At 36.1% G+C, this 19,670-nt stretch overlaps 1 protein-coding gene across 1 annotated transcript in view; it reads left to right on the top strand.

Annotated features, from left to right (window-relative positions):
- Positions 1-6,006: 6,006 nt before the first annotated feature.
- The window catches only part of nav3 (neuron navigator 3), a 374,692-nt gene continuing 361,028 nt past the window's right edge, over positions 6,007-19,670 (top strand). Inside the window, exon 1 of the mRNA XM_051107138.1 lies at positions 6,007-6,297. The gene's annotated coding sequence lies outside the window, so the exon portion shown is untranslated. The remainder of the gene's footprint in view (positions 6,298-19,670) is intronic.

The following is a 19,670-nucleotide window of genomic DNA, read 5'->3' as shown; positions in this document are numbered from 1 at the left end:
TTTGCTTATGTTGTGGAGTGCAGGAAATGACACTGGAATCCATTTAAATTAGTGTTGGATCTGTATGTGCAAAGTTTCATGGTGTATTACTGTGGGTTTCATGAGAAATTCTTTCTAATGACAAGTGAACAAACCACAATCATATATTTGTGTGTATGCAGTACTAGACAGATGCTGATGGCACTGAATAGAGCACAATCCCCTGAACAGAATCCCCCTTCTGATGTTCTTAAGCATTCTGATGCATTGCACAAGGCATCAATCAATCATTCTCAAACTGTTAGTACACAGAAACAGTGTATGTATGAATTTAGCAACAGAATAACAGCGCAGCCTTGTGGTGATACATAATTTACACTCGAAAAAAAGGCTTATTTTTAACCCAAATGCTAGATTCAGCTTTTTGGGTCATTTTATTGAATTATTTGTAATAGTTTTTTTTACCCAGGTGCTGGGTAGTTTTTCTGTAACTAAGCTGCTAGGTCATTTTTAATACTAGATTATTTTTTCTAAGTTACCCAACCACTGGTGGTTCTCAGCGCCTTTTATACACTTTATTAAATGTATGTCATCGCTGTGCTCTAAATTATATTATTTTATGCAATGCAACATACAAGTATGAGATCGGCCGTTCGTTTCACACGATGGAAACGCCGGCCTTTTGCCCCGCATATCATATAACTGATTTTATTCGTTATAGTACTGAATTTATTTTAATTTTATGTTAAATATGTTCTCCAATCTCGGTGCTGTTTATTTATGGGCATATTTATCGTTATCTTTCAGCCACGAGTGAAACCCGAGGCGGCGGTCTGAAGTTCGTAGTCCCCCCGGCGAACAGTGGCCCATCACCGGATCAGATTTCGGCGACACACCGGCAAGAGAATTAGCCTTATTTCGGTGAAAAGTGATTACGGTTGAATACACTTAAATTAAAATGCTACTTAAAATGCTTTTAAGTGTTAAATGTTTTTCTAAAATGAATGTTAAACGAGTTTAATGGTAGAGAAAACCGGGGATGGTTGTAACAGGGGTTAGTTCAGATTTCTCAAATTTCTGATTCACACTTAAAATTTCTCAAATAAAGAAAAAGATACAAATCACCTACTTTATTTCACACATTCTCAGTTTAGTTTTTATTCCACATGTGAGGAAATAAAGCCATGTGACAAGCACAGCAGATTTTAGAGGAGAAAAATAAAGTATAAATCAGTTTATTTTTAAATTCAGTATATAATAAATTCAGTTTATTTCTGTGATGGCAGTCCCTGCTTTGTTAAACTCATCAAAGTTAACTTATGTTTATTGTGTGTCTGTGTAGACATTTTTCATGCAAGTTGTTAGTGCTAATGTTTTGGCTGTTAGCTGTAAGGTAAGCTAATTCATGGCTACAAGACTCTGGGATTAGTTAGGCTATAACATCAGTGATGAAGCATGTTATAAATTAGTCCAAGCAGATTTTTTTTTTGTTTTATTTATGTTTTCTTTGAACTTCAGTATGCCTATAGGTCTTGGAAGAGAAAGACAAACCGAGGAGTGTCCCTAAATGTTCAAGTGTTCAAGATAAATTTTATTATGGCCACTCACTATGTTTGTGAGTTTAAAGTCAGTGTTAAGTAAAAAGCTTTGAGAATCAATTTTTTTTTTTTTTTGGGTCATAATCCTTGTTGCATATTGTTACATCACACCCCAGTGTGTTGCAACTAACCCAGACTAACAGGTGATTTGTAACATTTCTCTCCTTGTGTTTTAAACTTAAACCATGCATTTTCTGTTTGTGCTACAAAGATAAAAGCTACGCCATTTAATAGCAGACACTTGTAGCTACTTTGAGTCCCATTTTGAACGCACTGGCTTAAAAGAACTCCAAGATATAGACAGAAATGCCCAAAATGTTACAACCATCCCCGGTCTCCCCTATGTATGTAAACTATGCTGTATTCACCCAGATAAATTCAATTTGTCTTATATTTTTGACCATGGGTGTTCTTGTTTAAAAATAAATGTTCATCTTTTGATTATTGCTGTTGCCTCTGTAATTCTGTGTGTGATTTTTAACTTCCAGCCCATTTTAAGCCAGTAATATAATATATTTTTTTAAACAATAGCTGACTTAAAAACAACCCAGCATGTTGGGTAAAAATATTTAAGTATATAAAGGTAGAAATATTTATTTTGAACATTTGTTTGAGTTTATGCATATGAATTTGTGAATAAATAGCACAATTACTCATTTTAGTAGTGTTACTTTATTAGGCTTATTAGATCCAGTTTTCTCTAGAGTTTAGCTCTAACCCTAACCAAACACACCTGAGTATGCTAATCAGTGTCTTCAGGATCATTAGAAAGTCACATGTGGGTGATTTTGATCAGGGTTGGAGCTGAACTCTGAAGCACATTGGCCTTCCAAGGCAAGATTTGAGGAACCCTGGCCTAAAGTGACAAAGTTGTGCCCTCTTCATAAATCCGAATACCCTTTATATAATTCATCCTGGTGTTTTAATCAAGTTTAGTCAAGATGTGCTACAGTCAATGTGACTTTTAAAGTAATTTCATAAACTCAAATTACATGTAAACACAAGAAAATGCAATCTTAAAAAAGATGTGTTGAAAACAACACAACCTGTGTTTCTTATCACACCTGTGCCTAGTTAAGGACAACACATTTTGTGTTAGCAGGAATAACACATTGGTTAAGTTAAAACTAACACAGAAAGTGTGTTAAACATTTTCCACACATTAATGTATTATAAATACACAATGTGTTATTTTTGAACAAACCTTGTATGCAGCAAAATCACAGCAAACACACTTTATACAGGATTTATTAAATCTGTTACATTTACATAAGTAAAAAAAAAAATTAAGCAGAATTGTTCCTTGTGTGAAAAGTTGTTTAAGAGTTAATAGTTTGTACTTTGATTTTTTTTTTTTTTTTTTTATGTGGTATCTGAAAGCATCTTAAACATAAATCGTTTTATTTACGTATTTTTTAATAGCATACAAGTGATGTTGAGGCTCGGTGACATGAAATCTCTCATTTATCTCCTGTCACGTCAAAAATCTAACAACTTGAAAACACCAGGATGAATTACATAAGGGGTTTTTGAAGAGGGCACAACTTTGTCACTTTAGGCCAGGGTTCCTCAAATTTTGCCTTGGAAGGCCAATGTGCTGCAGAGTTCAGCTCCAACCATTTCAGGAGTGTCTTCCATTCAAAGCTGCAAGAGTCAAATAAAGATACTTTTGTTATTTTTAGGCTACACACCGAATTTAACAAAATATCGTCAGCTAAAAGCCACGTGGCACCGTGAATCTGTTAATTTTTAAGGAGAAAGAGACACGGTGAACGGCATGGGTTTCCTCATGTAAAGCACTAGAACGTGTCAAATATTAATTAAAAGCGATTCCATTCACAATAAATATTACAAAACAAACCATAAAGCTTGCTAAAATACATTCCCATCACCGAAATCGTGCAGCGTTGGCGCGTTGCAGCTCACACCGCCATTCGTGATGCAGTTTTCCGGCTACCGCGTGTTTGCCAAATGCCCCTCGACCGTCTACAAACGATCACAAAACAGACTTTAAAAGCTTATAATGCCAAATACAAACATTTTTCTTATACCCACACATCGAAGCTATCCCCTAATAATGAAAACGTGCTTGTAAGGTGATTAACTGTTCATGAAGTGACCTATGTGATTGTGTTGGATTTTTTGCTTTTAACACACATTTAACACAAAATGACACTAAACGTGTTAAATGTGGTGTTATAAAAAATACAACACCAGACAAGATACAAAGAATTATAACTTTACATTAAATTAGGGTTAATAAATAAATAAAATTTATTTTATGTCTCAGGGTACCTCATCCAAAGACACCCAAAAACTGAAATCAACACATTTTTGCAATTTTCAGCCATTTCTTTAAGTACAATGATATTATGTCAAACAAGAGATATAATATAATTTTTATATATTTTTTCTTTAAATAAAAAGATGAGTTTAAAAAGCTAATCTCAAGGTCAAACCATTAGCCTTACTGAAAAATGGACTGCCAAAAATTAAGAGATCTGTTTTGTGATTCATTTTACATTAATTTACAAATAAATACATCATAACTTGTTTTTCAGAGCAGATTATTTTCATAAATTAACTTTTTTAAAAGATGGACTTAAATGGTGCATCGCCACAAAAACACATGCAAACTACAGTCAACACAAGCTAAACTTGAATGAAAAAAACTGAACATTTCTTAGTGTGGGCACAATGAAAATTACTATGATGCTTAGTTCACAATATATTTAAGCTTCATGCATGTCTTTGTAAAAGATATCTTACATTTTTAAAGGAAAACATTGTCTTTGGAACCATTTAAATGGTTGTTTCAATGAGGAATCCCTCTAATTACAAACTTTGATAAAGTAAAAGTGTTTAATAAGTTCTTTTTGTGCTTTTACCTTAGTAACCTTTTACCTTACCTTACTTACTACCTTACTTTACAACTTTGTCTAGATAATTAGGCCTACAAATTACACACTGGGTAGTGCCATTATATGGATGTCTGCTGATGTTTGATAGTACAAAAATCATAGAGGCATGTCGCCTTTACCCTGAGGGCACAGTAAAAAAAAAAAAAAAGGTCTGTTTTAGCAGTTTGGAGTAGACAGAAAATATTTTTGGGAGTGAGTGAAGGCCAAGATCAGAGCCCTAGTGAAAAAACGAGCATATGCTGGTAGGTATGTTTTGATGCTGGTTTAAGATGGTTCTTAGCTGGTTTATGCTGGTCATGGTCAGCATAAACCAGCAAAGGACCAGCTTTAACCAGCATCCCAGCATCAAAACATACCTACCAGCATATGCTGTTTTTTTCACCAGGGAGTTGATGCTCATCAGGGATGGGAGACCTTCCTCAGTTCAGCGGTAGAGGGCAAAATTTTGGAGTGTATTTAAGTAGACTGTAAACAAGAAGCTAGATTGTTATATAGGCTAAATGTAAAATAACAAAGGAAAAATGTGAGGTGAGGTGATGTAAATGTGGTTAACAGTCCTTACAAGTTCCTGTGTAGCTGGAGTTAAGTGTTATTACATTAGTAAGAGGAATTTTTAAAATATTTTTGTGTCAATTAATAGATGTACTGATGTTTTACTCCTTTAAAATCGTATATATATATATATATATATATATATATATATATAGTGAATAAATCATGATGTGGGCTTATTTGGAACACATGACTTTGAAACTTTATTTTGACTTTATTCATAAAATATCTTAATTTTATATTCTAAAGTATATATCAACTAATTAATAATGAGAGAGAAATCTTTAACAAAAGATTTTTCTTATAAATCATGTCAGTGTCTATGAAAAACACTTAAACTTTTGGTGGGCCTAATGGGTACACTAACCCTAAAACTAAATTGTTTAGAAGTTTAAATTCAGCGGGAAAAGGTTAGAGCACAAATATTTACATTTACGTTAAACCTTAAATAAAAACAACAGAGGAGCAGTCGCAAGTAATTTCAGTGTACGTGATGATGACGTGCTTTTGAACGTTTTTGTTTGTGTGTGTGTGTTAATCCAAACAAATTACTGAAAACACCGCGTTAATAAACAAAACAATCACAAACAAATAATATTAATAAAAAAAATAAATAAACAAGAAAACGCGCACTGGCGGAAGTGCTGCAATGACGTCAGTTTTTGCGCGGCGTGAGCGTGCGCCACCTAAATCATTTGGGAAAGACACCTGCTGGAGTTTCTGTGGTCCAAAAAACAGTAACCTCTTCCCCTCAAGCAAAGGTTAACGTTAAACAGCATGAATTCATATTACATAACGCCACGTCACTTTCTGTAATAACAAATAAAGCAAAAGCTGTGTCGAGACGAGACAACTCTGAAAGAGTTCACCTCAGTCAAACCCGCGTTGTTATGGAGACAACAGCGCCACACGGTGGCTACGGGAGCCGTTACAGCGGTGAGGCGCGTTTGTTTGTCCGGGGTTTGGCTCGTGAGAGCGGGTGGCTCGCGCTGACAGGTCCGCGAGAGGGACGGGCAGGAGTGACAGCCGCTCTCGGTTCTCTGGGCGGACTAACACCTCTCGGAGAGACTCACTGGCCATTCGTAGCTCGACCCCCTTCACAGCATCTCCGCTTTGAATTCATCCTCCGTGAGCTGCTGCTGAAGCAGGTGAGGCGGCTTTTGTGGAATTCGCTGCCTGTCTGAAAGGTGACGATGCCAAATAACGGGACTCGCAGACTTGCGGACACATTGTAAATCCCTGGAAAGGTGAGTACTGCTTCTCTTATTATATAAACTTACCTTTGAAATGAAGTGAACCGAAGTGAATAGTCTACTTTAACGTGAATGTCGTATTTCAACTGTTGCCAGTGATGCGGGAGCCTTCACCAGGCACTAAAATAGAACAAAACCTGGATAGACTTGGTTTTAAAAGTGTTACATATTTAGCGAACTCGCGTTGGTCTTTTTTGGTTGAATTGTTAAATTGCTCAGTGTTGATAAAGTGTTGCTCATTGTTACCCAAGCACATGAGGGATGCTGAGGGATGCAACAAAACATGCTCTGATGCTCCGGCGGAGAGCATTCAGTCTCATCATCAGTTAGATCTGATCTAATGTACTGCATTTTTAATATCAAATGCAAGCAGAAATGTAATTTTAGGACTTAACAGTTGCTTTTCTCTTGCGATGCATAAATCAGAGAAACACTATTTTTTTATGTGAGGTACAAACCCCTGGGCAACACTTTACATTATATGGTTTAATATGTAGAAGTAGTATTTTTCAACGTGAAGCATTCACCTCATGTCATGTTAAAGTGTATGTAAATGCAAAAATAGTTCGATTTCAGTTTTCTGAAATCTCAGATGATACCACAAAAACCTGTAATTGTTATGATGTGTGAATATAATGAATTATGTTGAGAGACAATAATATGTTTAATTTACTCTCTTAAATACCTTCATATATACAAAAATTATTTAAATAGTATTGCATGTCATGTCATCTACCCAATTACAAATTAACACAAACACTGTAAATGACCAAATCCTGTATGCGTGTCACAGGTTTGATTAAAAGAAGCCGTGGGCATTCTAATGAGTGATCCGTGTCATCCTATCTGTAGTTTGTGAATGGATTACGATTAAGGGGCTTATTTTAACAGATATCATCCATGCGGTGAATGCTAGTGAATTACACGCATTTCTACTAATTGCCTTTTGCTCATTTCTTAATCGTCTCCTGATTTCACGGTCATGAAAGACAAGACACTTGATGTTTCTCAACATGATTGTGTTATTCGCACGCATGTTTGGTCCCAATCCAGTTCCTCCTCCCGAAGCGCCCTGTATCGTGCGCTACAGTAAATGAACTCCAGTGCTGAATGGCACACGGGAGAATCGCTGTAATCCAGGCTTGCTGAAAGGAACCATGTAAAGACAGATGAATCAGTTCTCTGGGCGGATGGAGAGTTAATGAGATTTTCTCACACTTGTCACCGCATGCTTTCTAATTTGAACCGGTGGCCACTTTCACTAGCGGTGCAGTGGACCCTGAAGGACTCCTCTCTTCTCCTCTTCTACATTCACAGATCATCTCTCAATCTCCTCAAGCCTTTCTCCTCCCATCTCTATCTGCAGTTCTTATTTTTCACTTTCTGTGTTTCTTCCGGCTGTTGTTTATGGTTGATTTACATGTTTTACCTCAACATACAGCTTTTATCTTAAAGGAATAGTTTACCCGGAAATGAAAATATGCTAAAAATGTACTCAAATTTATCAGTACATCACTTGCTTACCAATGGATCAGCAGTGAATGGGTGCCGTTAGAATGAGAGCTGATAAAACATCACAGTAATCCACATGAATCCAGTCCATTAATTAACGTCTTCTGAAAAGCTGCTTGTTTGTAAGAACCAAATCTATCATTATGCCGTTTTAACTTTAAACTGTTGCTTCTGCCCAAAAAACAAATCTGTAATCCATAATAACACTACCTCCAGTGAAAAAGTCCATCCCCTATTGTCCTCTCACATCAAAATCTAGCAACATACTTGTTTTGGACTGTTTTTGCAGTGCATACAGCTGTTTGAACTCTTATTCTTACGGCACCCATTCACTGCAGAAGATCCATTGGTGAGCAAGTGATGCTAATTTTGTCCATTTTGTGGTCTTTTGTATTTATTCGTTCCTTTTTTAGGAGCAAACTGGCTTTAGTTACATCACAGAGCTGTGTTCAAGTTTCAGTGAGAGATTGAGATGAGGACTGATTCGTCTTTTTGGCATTTGATGAAGGACTTGCTTTTCGACCAAAGTATTTTTTATATTTATGCATGCTTGTTGGGGTTGTAATGTGACTTACAACATCAGCTGAATTGCTGTTTGTGGCCAATTAAGGAAGCACACTTTATAGTAGTAAAGTTAGTTTATTCAGACATGGGACATGATTTTTATTTCCTATTTGGTTCAAAGCATGTTATTGGAAAAAATTCTGTGTAGTGCAAAAGTATTAGTACTTTTAGTCTATTTTTGCAGAAGAGAAAAAAAAAAGTACACTACCAGTAAAAAGTTTTTGGACAGTAAGATGGTAAGTTTTTTTGTTTTTTTTTGCTCACCAAGCCTGCATTTATTTGATCCAAAATGCAGCAAAAGCAGTAATATTGTAAAAATATTTGTACTATTTAAAATAACTGCTTTAAATTTGAATACTTTTTAAAATATAATTTATTCCTGTGATCAAAGCTAAATTACTAAATGACTTACATATATTTATATTATACCATTCAAAAGCTTCGAGTCAGTATTTTTTATTTATTATTTTTATTTATTTATTTATTTTTGGAAAAGAAATTATAGAAATTAATACTTTTATTTAGCAAGGATGCTTTAAATTGATCAAAAGTTATGATAAAGATATTTATAATGTTACAAAAGATTTCTATTTCAGACAAAATGCTGTTCTTCAACATAATAATAATAATAATAATAATAATATAAATGTTTTTTGAGCAGCAAATCAGAATAATAGAATGATTTCTGAAGGATCATGTGACTGGAGTAGTGATGCTAAGAATTCAGCATTAAATACAGTGGAATAAATTAAAAATTTAAAATATATTCAAATGCAAAACAGTTATTTTAAATACTAAAACTATTTCAAAATTTTACTGTTTTTGCTGTACTTTGGATCAAATAAATGCAGGCTTGATGAGCAGAAGAGATTTCTTTAAAAAACATTAAAAATCTTACTGTCCAGAAACATTTGACTGGTAGTGTGTTTTAAACGTGTATATCAGCTTTCACTTTCTGTTTCATTATTTGTTATTTAGAAACAGATTCGCCAGGGCAATTTAGGAAAGCAGCAGGAGAGAAACAATGCCATAGAAGTGCTTGAGAAATGCTTTTTGGGCATTGTGACAGAAGTTGAGGAAGGAGATACATAAGTGATTGTTAGATAAAGAGAAGGAGAAAGGGATGAGGAGAGAGAACAAGAAAGGCCGAGTTGATTTGTCACTTGGATCCGTTAAAGCAGTGCACATTCTGACACTGATGGCTTGTGAAGCAACTCTCAAATGCCTGTGAATTAGGTTGTCATGACAAATAGGCATTCTTTCCTGCACTTGTCTGTGATTGAGGCCAGCACTGCCTCTGAGTGGGAGAAATAGAGGAAATAATGAAAAAAAAGGTGTCGGTAACTACTTCCTTTCTTTTTATCTCTGCTCTGCAGCCTCATTTCATCTCTACATCTGTGGTATTTTGGGTTGTTAAGAGTGGTTTTTAGACATTTCTGGAGACTCTTCAATAGTGTATTATCATGCTTTGATGTTATTATATGCAATATGAGCTGAGAATATTATCTTTATTGAATATATGCTGTTCTTTTGAAGTTTCTATTAATCAAAGAATCCTGAAAGAAATGTATTGCATTAAGCAGCACAACACTTTTCATTAATAATAATGCTTCTTGAGCAGCAAATCAGCATATTAAAATGATTTCTGAAGGATACACGACCAGTCAAAAGTTTTTTTGCTTTTATGCTTTTTAAAAATATTTTTACTTTTTAAAATAACTGTTTTCTTTTTGAATGTATTTTAAAATGTAATTTATTCCTGTGATCAAAGCTAAATTTTCAGCATCATTACTGCAGTCTTCAGTGTCACATGATCCTTCAGAAATCATTCTAATATGCTGATTTGCTTTTCAAGTAACATTTATTACTATTATTATTATTATAAAAATGTAAAACTTAAGTAAAGTTAAGTACATTTGTAAATTGATCAAAAGTGATGATAAAGACATTTATAATGTAACGAAAGATTTCTATTTCAGATAAATTCTGTTCTTCTGAACCTTTTATTCATCAAAGAAACCTGAAAAAAATGTACTCCGCTGTTTTTAACATAATAATAATAATAATAATAATAATAATAATAATAGTAGTAGTAATAATAATAACGATAGACGTTTTTTGAGCAGCAAATCAGAATATCAGAATGATTTCTAAAGGATCATGTGACTGGAGGAATGATTATAAAAATTCAGCTTTGAAATCACAGGAATAAATTATATTTTAAAATATATTCAAATAGAAAACAGTTATTTTAAATGGTAAAAATATTTCTTTTTTTTTTTTTTTGGTAAGCTGAAGAGACTTCTTTAAAAAAAAATTGTTTTATTATTTGAAAGTTAGGGGCCAGTAAACTGCACATTACAGTTTTAAATTTGTTTTCTACAGTAATATATATATGTATATTGCGTTTAGCATATATATACATACATACATACATACAAAATTAACTTAAATGAAAGTGATTATTATTATTTTTGTTTTTTATTTATTTATTTATTGCAATGGGTAATACACATGACAGCTAACAGCTCATTTTTATCTGGAAATGATGTGATCCACTCGAAGTTTTATTTCAAACACAACCACCATGGCGCAATATAAAAATCTAATGAGGTGTTTTATTGTTTTACCAATCATAATCAGATATTCACATTCTGCTCAACATATCTTAGATGTTTAAGTTAGCTTGCCAGCATTGAATAACCACAATAGTCTATATATTATTTTCCCTCCTTACTGTAGGTGTAGCGCTCATAAATTCCAGCAGGTCATGAGTGTGGAAGGCAAAGAACACCACAGAGTTTTAGACTAATAACAATGCTCTGCAGTTATGACAGCATATAGTGCAGAATGTTATACAGTACTACTGATTCTCTACTCCCTTCTGAATGTAAAGTTGCAGTGTATAAACTGAGAAGCAGATTAGGAAGACGCTCCAGTCTGATCCCATACCACTCCCTCTTTTCTGTCAACAGGGAAATGGAGGCTAAACATGGTTTGACGTCATGAGATTTATCTGTTTTAATGAACTCATCAGGCTACGGCTGAAGCAGACACACTGGGAATGGAAAGACATGATAGTCAGGCATAGTCAGGCATCATTTTCAAATTAGATTAATCATCTAATCATCTAAATTTCGTTTTTTCATTTTTGTCATTTTAACAGCCTCACCTCAGATGTTATGCTGGCAGCATGGCTGCTGGTTTGAGCTGGTTTTTAGCTGGTCATTTGCTGGTTCTAAGCTGGTCCTGAGCAGGAGCTAGTTGCTTAGGACCAGCTAAGAACCAACTTAAACCAGCTCATGACCAGCTAAGGACCAGCTTAAACCAGCTCAAGCCAGCATCCATGCTTCAAAACATACCTAACCAGCATATGCTGGATTTTTCAGCAGGGAAATCTCCATAAAAAAGATCTCGCCGCTAAATCTAAAACTGGTCCCACCACAGTGCTGTAACTTACCTTGAGCGTTTGTTAATCGAAACTCTGTATATAGCCTACAGACTCCCAGCAGCTTACCTTTTCATTAAATATGTCAGTCAGAAGATGCTGAGTTTTTGTGCTTATCATCAAAGAGCTTCAACACCCAGTTTCATTTCAATTAGAGCTTGGTGTCCTGTTAGCTTTGACGCTGAAAGGCTTTAATTAACTAATGCCAAATAACCTAGACAATCAGCCTGTCTTTCTTTATCGTCGAGGTGCAGCCAGAATCCAATCTACTCAGTTTAGGCGTCAGTTTGAGGGTGTGTGTGTTTGTTTGTGGTACCAAGATTGTTCCCCGTATGTGTGTTTTTCTTTGTGTGCTATTAAGAGAGAATTAGACTTGGGCCTTTTCCACCTCACAGTGCTGAGTCTAGGGACCCATACTGATTGTTATTTCTGCTTGTGTGAGTGTGTGTGTGTGTGTGTGTGAATGAGAACTGGTGCGGACGGAGTCCAAGAAATGCTGAAGAAGAAGAATTTCTTTCCTTCCCTACCACAATTATTGTGGCATTCATTGTATCATAAAATTCTGCGTGCAAAGAGGAATATTGTGTGTAATGGCTGTTTTGTGGTTTTATCTGTCACTGGGTTCATTTACTCAGTGGGTTGAATACTCTATTTACAATGAGACTCATACATTTCAGCCTTAAAATCGAGATTTTTAACTAGCTTTTGTGTTGTTGTCATAGCAGCAGTGAAGTTCGACTCCTCTAAGAGGTTTTGGATCATTTGTTTCAAAGGGATAAACTAAATTCATCTCAAATTATCCTGCATTCAGGGGCGATGGAAGTTGAAGTCATGGGTTTTTATCAAGCATAAATCAGTGAATGGATTTTAGCATCAAGGATTATCCCAGCAGGCCAAAAAGAGCATCTGCTTCCCTCTGACTCCCTCCTGATCTCTCTGTCTACATTTGCTCTTTTGATTTGCTTCTGTCTACCATCTTTAATATGTGTTTAATATCACAACTGTGTTCTTTTCTGTTCATGTTGAACACAGAGTAACCCACAGTTTATTAAATAAGATAATTGAGAAAACAGGCCTGTGTTCAGAAAAGAGTTTGGAAAATGAGTCATTATCCGTCATATTCAGTAATGCTGCATCAATGGAGCGTAGTGTGAGGTTTTCATATTAAATTAGAGCGTTGCAAGCCAAGAGATACACCATGCCGTTGTGTGGTTGTGAACGGGCGAAATGATTTGAATCACAAAGTACCCATTTGTTTGTCATTAATGTTATTGGTTTAAATACGCTGACACTGAGCCCTTTTTAATCAAACTCACAGTAGGGCAAAGCATCTCTGCCAAGACAAATCTTATGATAATTACTTTTAAGAACTCACCTTAATCAGAAAAGCTTCGTGGAGCAATTAGCAAGTCGCCGCTTCATTATGGCTGGGAGTTGCATTTTCAGTTGCCCTCTGAGCTGTAAGGAAAACTGAAGATATGAAGTTGTTTAACAGTAACATTATTATGCATTATTACCACAGTAGCACACAAAATACAAAATAACTGTAAAGGCTGTGTCCGCATGCATTTAATGGGGAACAAATTTTATGACCATTAAAAATGCATGTTCTAGATCAGTGGTTCCCAACATTTTTTACGTGACCCCTTTTTAAACATTCAAATGATTTCAGATTAACAAAAGGGATATGAATCAAAATGATGAATGATTATAGGTGTTTATAGGTCAGAAAAAAAGGTACAGTTCTGTCATTGGGGCAGTACCCTAAGGTACAAAAGTGAAACTATGTACAAATATGTACTCTTAAAGTACTAATATGTGCCTTTAAGGTACTAATATGTACTGTTTAGGAGTAGGTAAGGTACAAAGATGTACCTTTTCACTTTTGTACCTTTAAGCAGGATATAGAAGTATGACGAAAAGAAGCTCTTCTGAAGACAATTGGTTCCCTTCAAGAGATACATTCATGTAATTAATTCATACTTTCATTCATATGATTTCCCTCAGAACTCAGTTGTAAAACCTGTTGCTGCCTTCCATCATGTTTTCACATAAAATGAAATCTATGCTGCATGCTGTGCCTGTGTGAAACTGTTGCTAACTTTGTTTAATGTTGGACAGTATTTATGTGAGTTCAAACTGTGGTAATCAAATAAGTTTTAAATGAGAATTCAAATGTTAAACGGTAATACTAGTTTTGACGGTTTTTCTACATGAAACGAACCTGTGGAACTTTTTCACAAGACGCCAAAAAATGTAGCAATAATTACGTATCATTGCAGTTTCCAGCAGAAATTAACATTAGAAGTGTTAAAACAGTGAGCACTTGTAATAGTTTTTGTACATAGTTATGATTGCAGCTCCATACGTTTCGCTTTAAGAAATCCTGTGAAAAACATGACTCATGATGAAAGAGCTGAAATATGACAGATTGAAAAACAAGCTAAAATGGCATGCGATTGCACTTTTAGCTCACATTTGCTTTTGTCATACTATCAGGTAAACTTAGGTATAGTGCAGATGTACGTTATTTTAAAATGTCACTGAGCATTAGTTATAGCACCACTCAACGGACAGTCAGAACTGTGCTGACACGTACAAAACCAACATCACAAAAAACGTAGGATATGTATGTTCGTCTGTTTTGAAAAAAAAAAAAAAAAAACACCGCTCAGTAGACATTTCACACTGAATAAGTCACAAAACGTACATGCCGCTATGTATTTTGCATCTTGTGAAAAGGTTCCCACAGGTTTGTTTTCACCATGAGATCAGGTTGTGGTTTTTCCCTGACCGTGCCTTTATATTAATCAGAATGCATGAAAGTTGCAGAACCACTGCATTTTAATCACAATCCAAACAGTACATACAGCATGATCAGTTTTTGATCTAAATTAGATTGTATGATTTCAAAATTTAAAGCAAAAACAGAAAGGTCTGACATTATCTTTGTGATATTATGCTACATGAAACATCTAAACGAAACAAAAACTGCAGATGGGCTGAATGAGAAATTGCAAATTCACTCTCTGACAGCAAGTGGCGCTTATGGAACAGCAGCGATATATCCTTTCCTTGGTTACTTATAAACAAAGCAGCGCTACACTTTTAAATACTACGTTAATATGCATTATGAAGACAGTCAGTTCCCCTCTTATATACATTCATGTATACCCCTCACTTCAAATTCAGTATTTAGAATTTTCTTCTAAATTTCATGCATCATGAACACTGAGCTCGATCTGCCTGCTACAGTGTTTTCTCCTCTGTGTTCGTCTTCAGCGTCTCTGGCTTCTGTTAATGGCAGTTTGCAGTAGGTTTATTTGCCCAGTTAAAGAATTAGTTGTGTATTATTAATAGTTCAAGTTTATCAAGCATTAGTTAGAAGTGTATGCAGTTAACAGGGATCTCCTCTCAATTAAAAAAAAAATCATGCCATTTGTGTAATTCAAACCAGTTTACCATTTGATCCAGTATATCGCCCAGCATTACGTAATTGTGTTATTGTGGTTATTGTTAGACTGTAACCGTTTTATCCCTACTGCCCTCAACCCTCAAACTAGATTGAGCTTGGCGACCCCTTCTAAATTTTTAGTGACCTCTACCTTTAATGGGGGTCGTGACCTCTGGGATGGGAAACACTGTTCTAGATTGTATGAAAGTAATTCAGATGTACTACATTCGTCATGTTGTCATTGTCACGTGGCCTAGCATATCAGTGTCGCTTTACTGTATTAACAACTGTTCTGTGGGCTCATGGGATAGTAAATTGTCCATTGGATGTGCACTTTAGAATCAAAACCTACTGTTTTGTGAATTTGGACATAGTAGTTTCCTATATTGTTTTGAGCCAAAATAATTGGGGTCAGTATGTTTTTTGAAAGAAAATAATACTTTTATTTAGCAAGGATGTATTAAGTTGATCAAAAGTGACAGTAAATACTTTTCAAATTAATGCTTTTGAACTTCCTTTTCATCAAAGAACTGTTTCTTAAGTATCAAATCAGCATATGGAGTAATGGCTGCTGAAAAATCAGGTTTGTATAGCAGGAATTAGTTATAAAATATTATATTCAATAGAACATTTATTTTAGAATTGAACAATATTGATATTGTGAGCTCCATTTTACCTGCATGGGTCTGTCTAATGCTTGTCTAAACCTTGTAAAGTTTGTTTAAAAGTCTGTTTGTCCGCCACAGTAGTTTGCAAACTCTGGTGTTTGCTGTAAACACATAGAATGGATTTATCTGCCATAATGACCCTTAACGAGACCTAATTAAGTTATGTACTATTTGCTTTCAAAACACAAGGGAAACTCCATAAAAAAAACCACGGAAGGCGAAGGCGCTGCGACCAAAGATGCCATACACAGCAATCTCTCACTCATTTTCCAGCTTAGTGGGTTTCTGCCAATATGGTTGCATGCCAGCCTTTCAAAAGCCTCAAAGCTACAACTTACTAGAGCATTTATTGGCCAATTACACTAATAAACAATAATGGAGGACCTCCCTTGTTTAGTGATGTTCTGCTCTCATCCTTTGCTTTCTTTCATGTCTCTTCTTCCTTCCCCTCCCGTTTTGTCAGGCCTCCCGGCTCACGCAATGCTTGTTCTCACAGTCAGTCTCATCTGCTGCCCTGTGGTTCCTCCTGCCATGGTTGGGGACTGACATGCCTGGGTGTTTTTAACTTAAAGTGGGCGGTTGAAAGCAATGCTTTCCATTACAGTCTTCTCACCACAGTTTTGATGCTCTGCAGATTTTTTATTCCCCTTTTTGCGTAAAACGCAAGAAATTCCCCCGCTGGATGACGAGAGCATGCTGGAACATGCACGATCAGATCATTGACTTTATGGTTCACTTAACGGTACAAACATCGCCTGCCTGCTTTGTAGTATTTAACACTCAATTCGATGTGAATCCGAAAACATTTTACATCATCCTCCTACACACTTGCAAACACACAGCCTGTCAGACCAAGTGTGGTGTAATGAATGTCATTAGCTTTCTGTGAGCTGCGGGCATGCAGAATTCATGAGAGGGCATTTATTTATGCCAGCACGGCAGGCGTGCGGATTATTGCAGGAGGTGGGGAAAAAAGGTGAGAGTGTGAATTTGCCAAAGGAAAGGAGGGCGGCAAACATCCTGTCACAGGCCTAAAGCTCTTGGAACACATGACACTTGGATACAGTTCAATCTCTCAGCAAACTCAGACTTTAACAGGGTTAATGCTTTCACTTTTACGGTGACCTGTGGGTTATTCCCTAACGGTATGATGAAGTTACAGTGCGTGTATGTCTGTCAGGGTGGTCTACAGGGTGTCTGGGTCGATATCTGGACTTAAGGAGCTGTTGTATTTGAGAGGAAGTCCCTTTGATGCTCTATGGTTGTCACATGCGGTTCCAGAGGATAGAACATGTTTTTTTCATGCATGCATGAAGGTGCAGTCATGCTTGATTTTTCTCCATATAGTTGACTTCAATGGAAGCCAATGAGTTGAAGGTTCAAATTGCAGTTTCAGTGTAGCTTCAAAGTGCTTTACACAATCCCAGCCAAGGAGTAAAGGTCTTATTTACCTAAATGATACATTATTTTCCAAGATAAATACAAATGTATATACTTTTTAATCACGAATCCTCGTATTGCACTAGCTCTACCTCACGCATTATGTAATCACATATGCACGTGACTTGGCGGAAGAACCGACCCAGGTTTTACAAAGCAAACATGCAAAGAAAGTCAAACGCCCTTTACAAAAAATGTAAAACAACGATGCCGGACAATTTTGAAGTCGAAGGAGAAAATGAGATGGAGTTTTCACCCTACCTTACCTTTTTTTGTTTTATCCGAAGTACACTGATTTTTCATTATGCGACGCAGTGGTTTACTGGCTCAGAGTTTCAAAAAGCTCCGTTGATACTGTGTTCTTTGCTCGCTTTCTCTATATAATTTTTTTGCTGTGTGAAATGAAATAATTACTATTCATAGGCCTAACATACAATGTTTTTTATTAAACTGTGATCACATTAGATAGTTTTCATCGTATTAAAAACATTTAATGACATTACACTCATTATCTGGTACTTGTCTAAAAAGACGGGTATATAATGTGCGTTGTTTACAGATTACACTAACATTAGGTTGCTTAGGCTATAGCCTTACTGGAGTTGGGATAACCACCGCCTATGGAGAGAGAATAAAGTTTTCAAAAGCATCCCCCCCTCCTCTTTTACACAAGTTCTGCGATTTGTGGTTAAAAAGTATATAAATGTGATGACCGATTGTTTCGCTAGATAAGACCCTTATTCTTTGCTGGGATTGTGTAGAGCTCTTTGAAGCTGCATTGAAACTGCAATTTGGACCTTCAGCCCATTGGCCACCATTGAAGTCCATTATATGGAGAAGATTCCTAAAAAGTTTTCCTCAAAAACGTAATTTCTTTGCAACTGAAGAAAGAAAGAAAAACATCTTGGATGACATGGGGGTGAATAAATTATCAGGAAATTTTTATTCTGGAAGTGAACTTAAATGTTCATTATACATCATAAAATTGTTTTTGTTTTGAATGTTCCAAAATGTAACATTTTGTTTCATTTTTCAGCTTTTTGTGTGGAATCTGAAATTTGAATCCCATTGTGTGTGTTGCATCCCACAGTGGGAATCATGTGAATCATGGTTTACAATTAGACTGTTGGGGCCTTTCAGCTTTTTAAAATTGGAAATGCTGCCAGAAACAGGAAGACGCTTAAGTCATGCATCTTCCAACACATCTCTAATTAGCTTGTTCCGGGAATGGCGGAGTTTTCCTCTGTGCCCAATTTGCCTACTGCAGGAAGGCAGCGATGACTCGGAAAATCCTTTCCTGCCGCCTGTCACTCTTTCCCTCGCCCCTGTTTTCTCTCCCTGAGAGTGTTTGAGTGATCCATAGCCTTCATCTGGCACAGAAAAACAGCCAAGCAATTTGTCCCGACCTCTGTCATGTTTGCCCAGCCGCAGTTGCTGTTGGCGGAGTAGTGGCAGCCCCAATCTGGGATGGGATGAGTGTAATGGTGGCTGCGAGGCGCCCGTTGTCATTTGGATGTGTGTTTATGCGTGGGTTTTAGGCCATTGTGGTACATTGATAGGGGACAAGAGTAATTCGTCTCATTTCCATGGGCTCATCCCTTCTCAGTACTGGAAAATGGGCGGATGTTCTTGTGCTGGGGTTTGAGAGCATTAAAGTAGCTTCTGCTTCTTTAAGTGTGTAAAATAACTGGGTAAATGTTCTGTGCGTTCATTGAGCTTAATGGTAATGGCTGCTTATACACTTCTGCAGGCCTGTAGGAGAAAATAAGAGGTGCTAAATCAAAGGCTGAGCTGAGCTCTCTCAAGAAGACACCTGCTGCAGTAAGTGATACACAGATATGGATGATCAACAATGATGACACAAAGCTGCAACATGCAGCTATCAGATGGGCTTTATTAACATTTCAGCAACTTGTTCTCACTTGCACAGTGTTGTGTGGGAATTCCTTTTGGAGCCCTATTCACAAACAATTCAGAAAGTAGAATTAAAATGCAACAAACTCAATAACATTCATGCAACAGCTGTAAGTATATTTATTTTTTATAAATATTTATTTATTTGGGATATATTGCCTATATTAGTCTTTGTCTAACTGCTAAATTCCTTGGAATTTAGCCATTAATCTTCATGCTAAAATTTAGCATTTTTCCCAAGCTTGTGCATCGAGACTTTCCTGATTTTGACACTGTCTGTGCTAAATAACACACAGATGGCAGTTCTTGATGTTAATTTGTCTGCCCGTATGGCAGGATACAATAGACTCGACGACAAACTGTGTTA

This window comes from Labeo rohita, chromosome 4 (genome assembly GCF_022985175.1).
Source record: "Labeo rohita strain BAU-BD-2019 chromosome 4, IGBB_LRoh.1.0, whole genome shotgun sequence".
In the NCBI taxonomy this organism is placed as follows: domain Eukaryota; kingdom Metazoa; phylum Chordata; class Actinopteri; order Cypriniformes; family Cyprinidae; genus Labeo; species Labeo rohita.
This window is presented reverse-complemented; position numbering and strand designations above follow the sequence as displayed.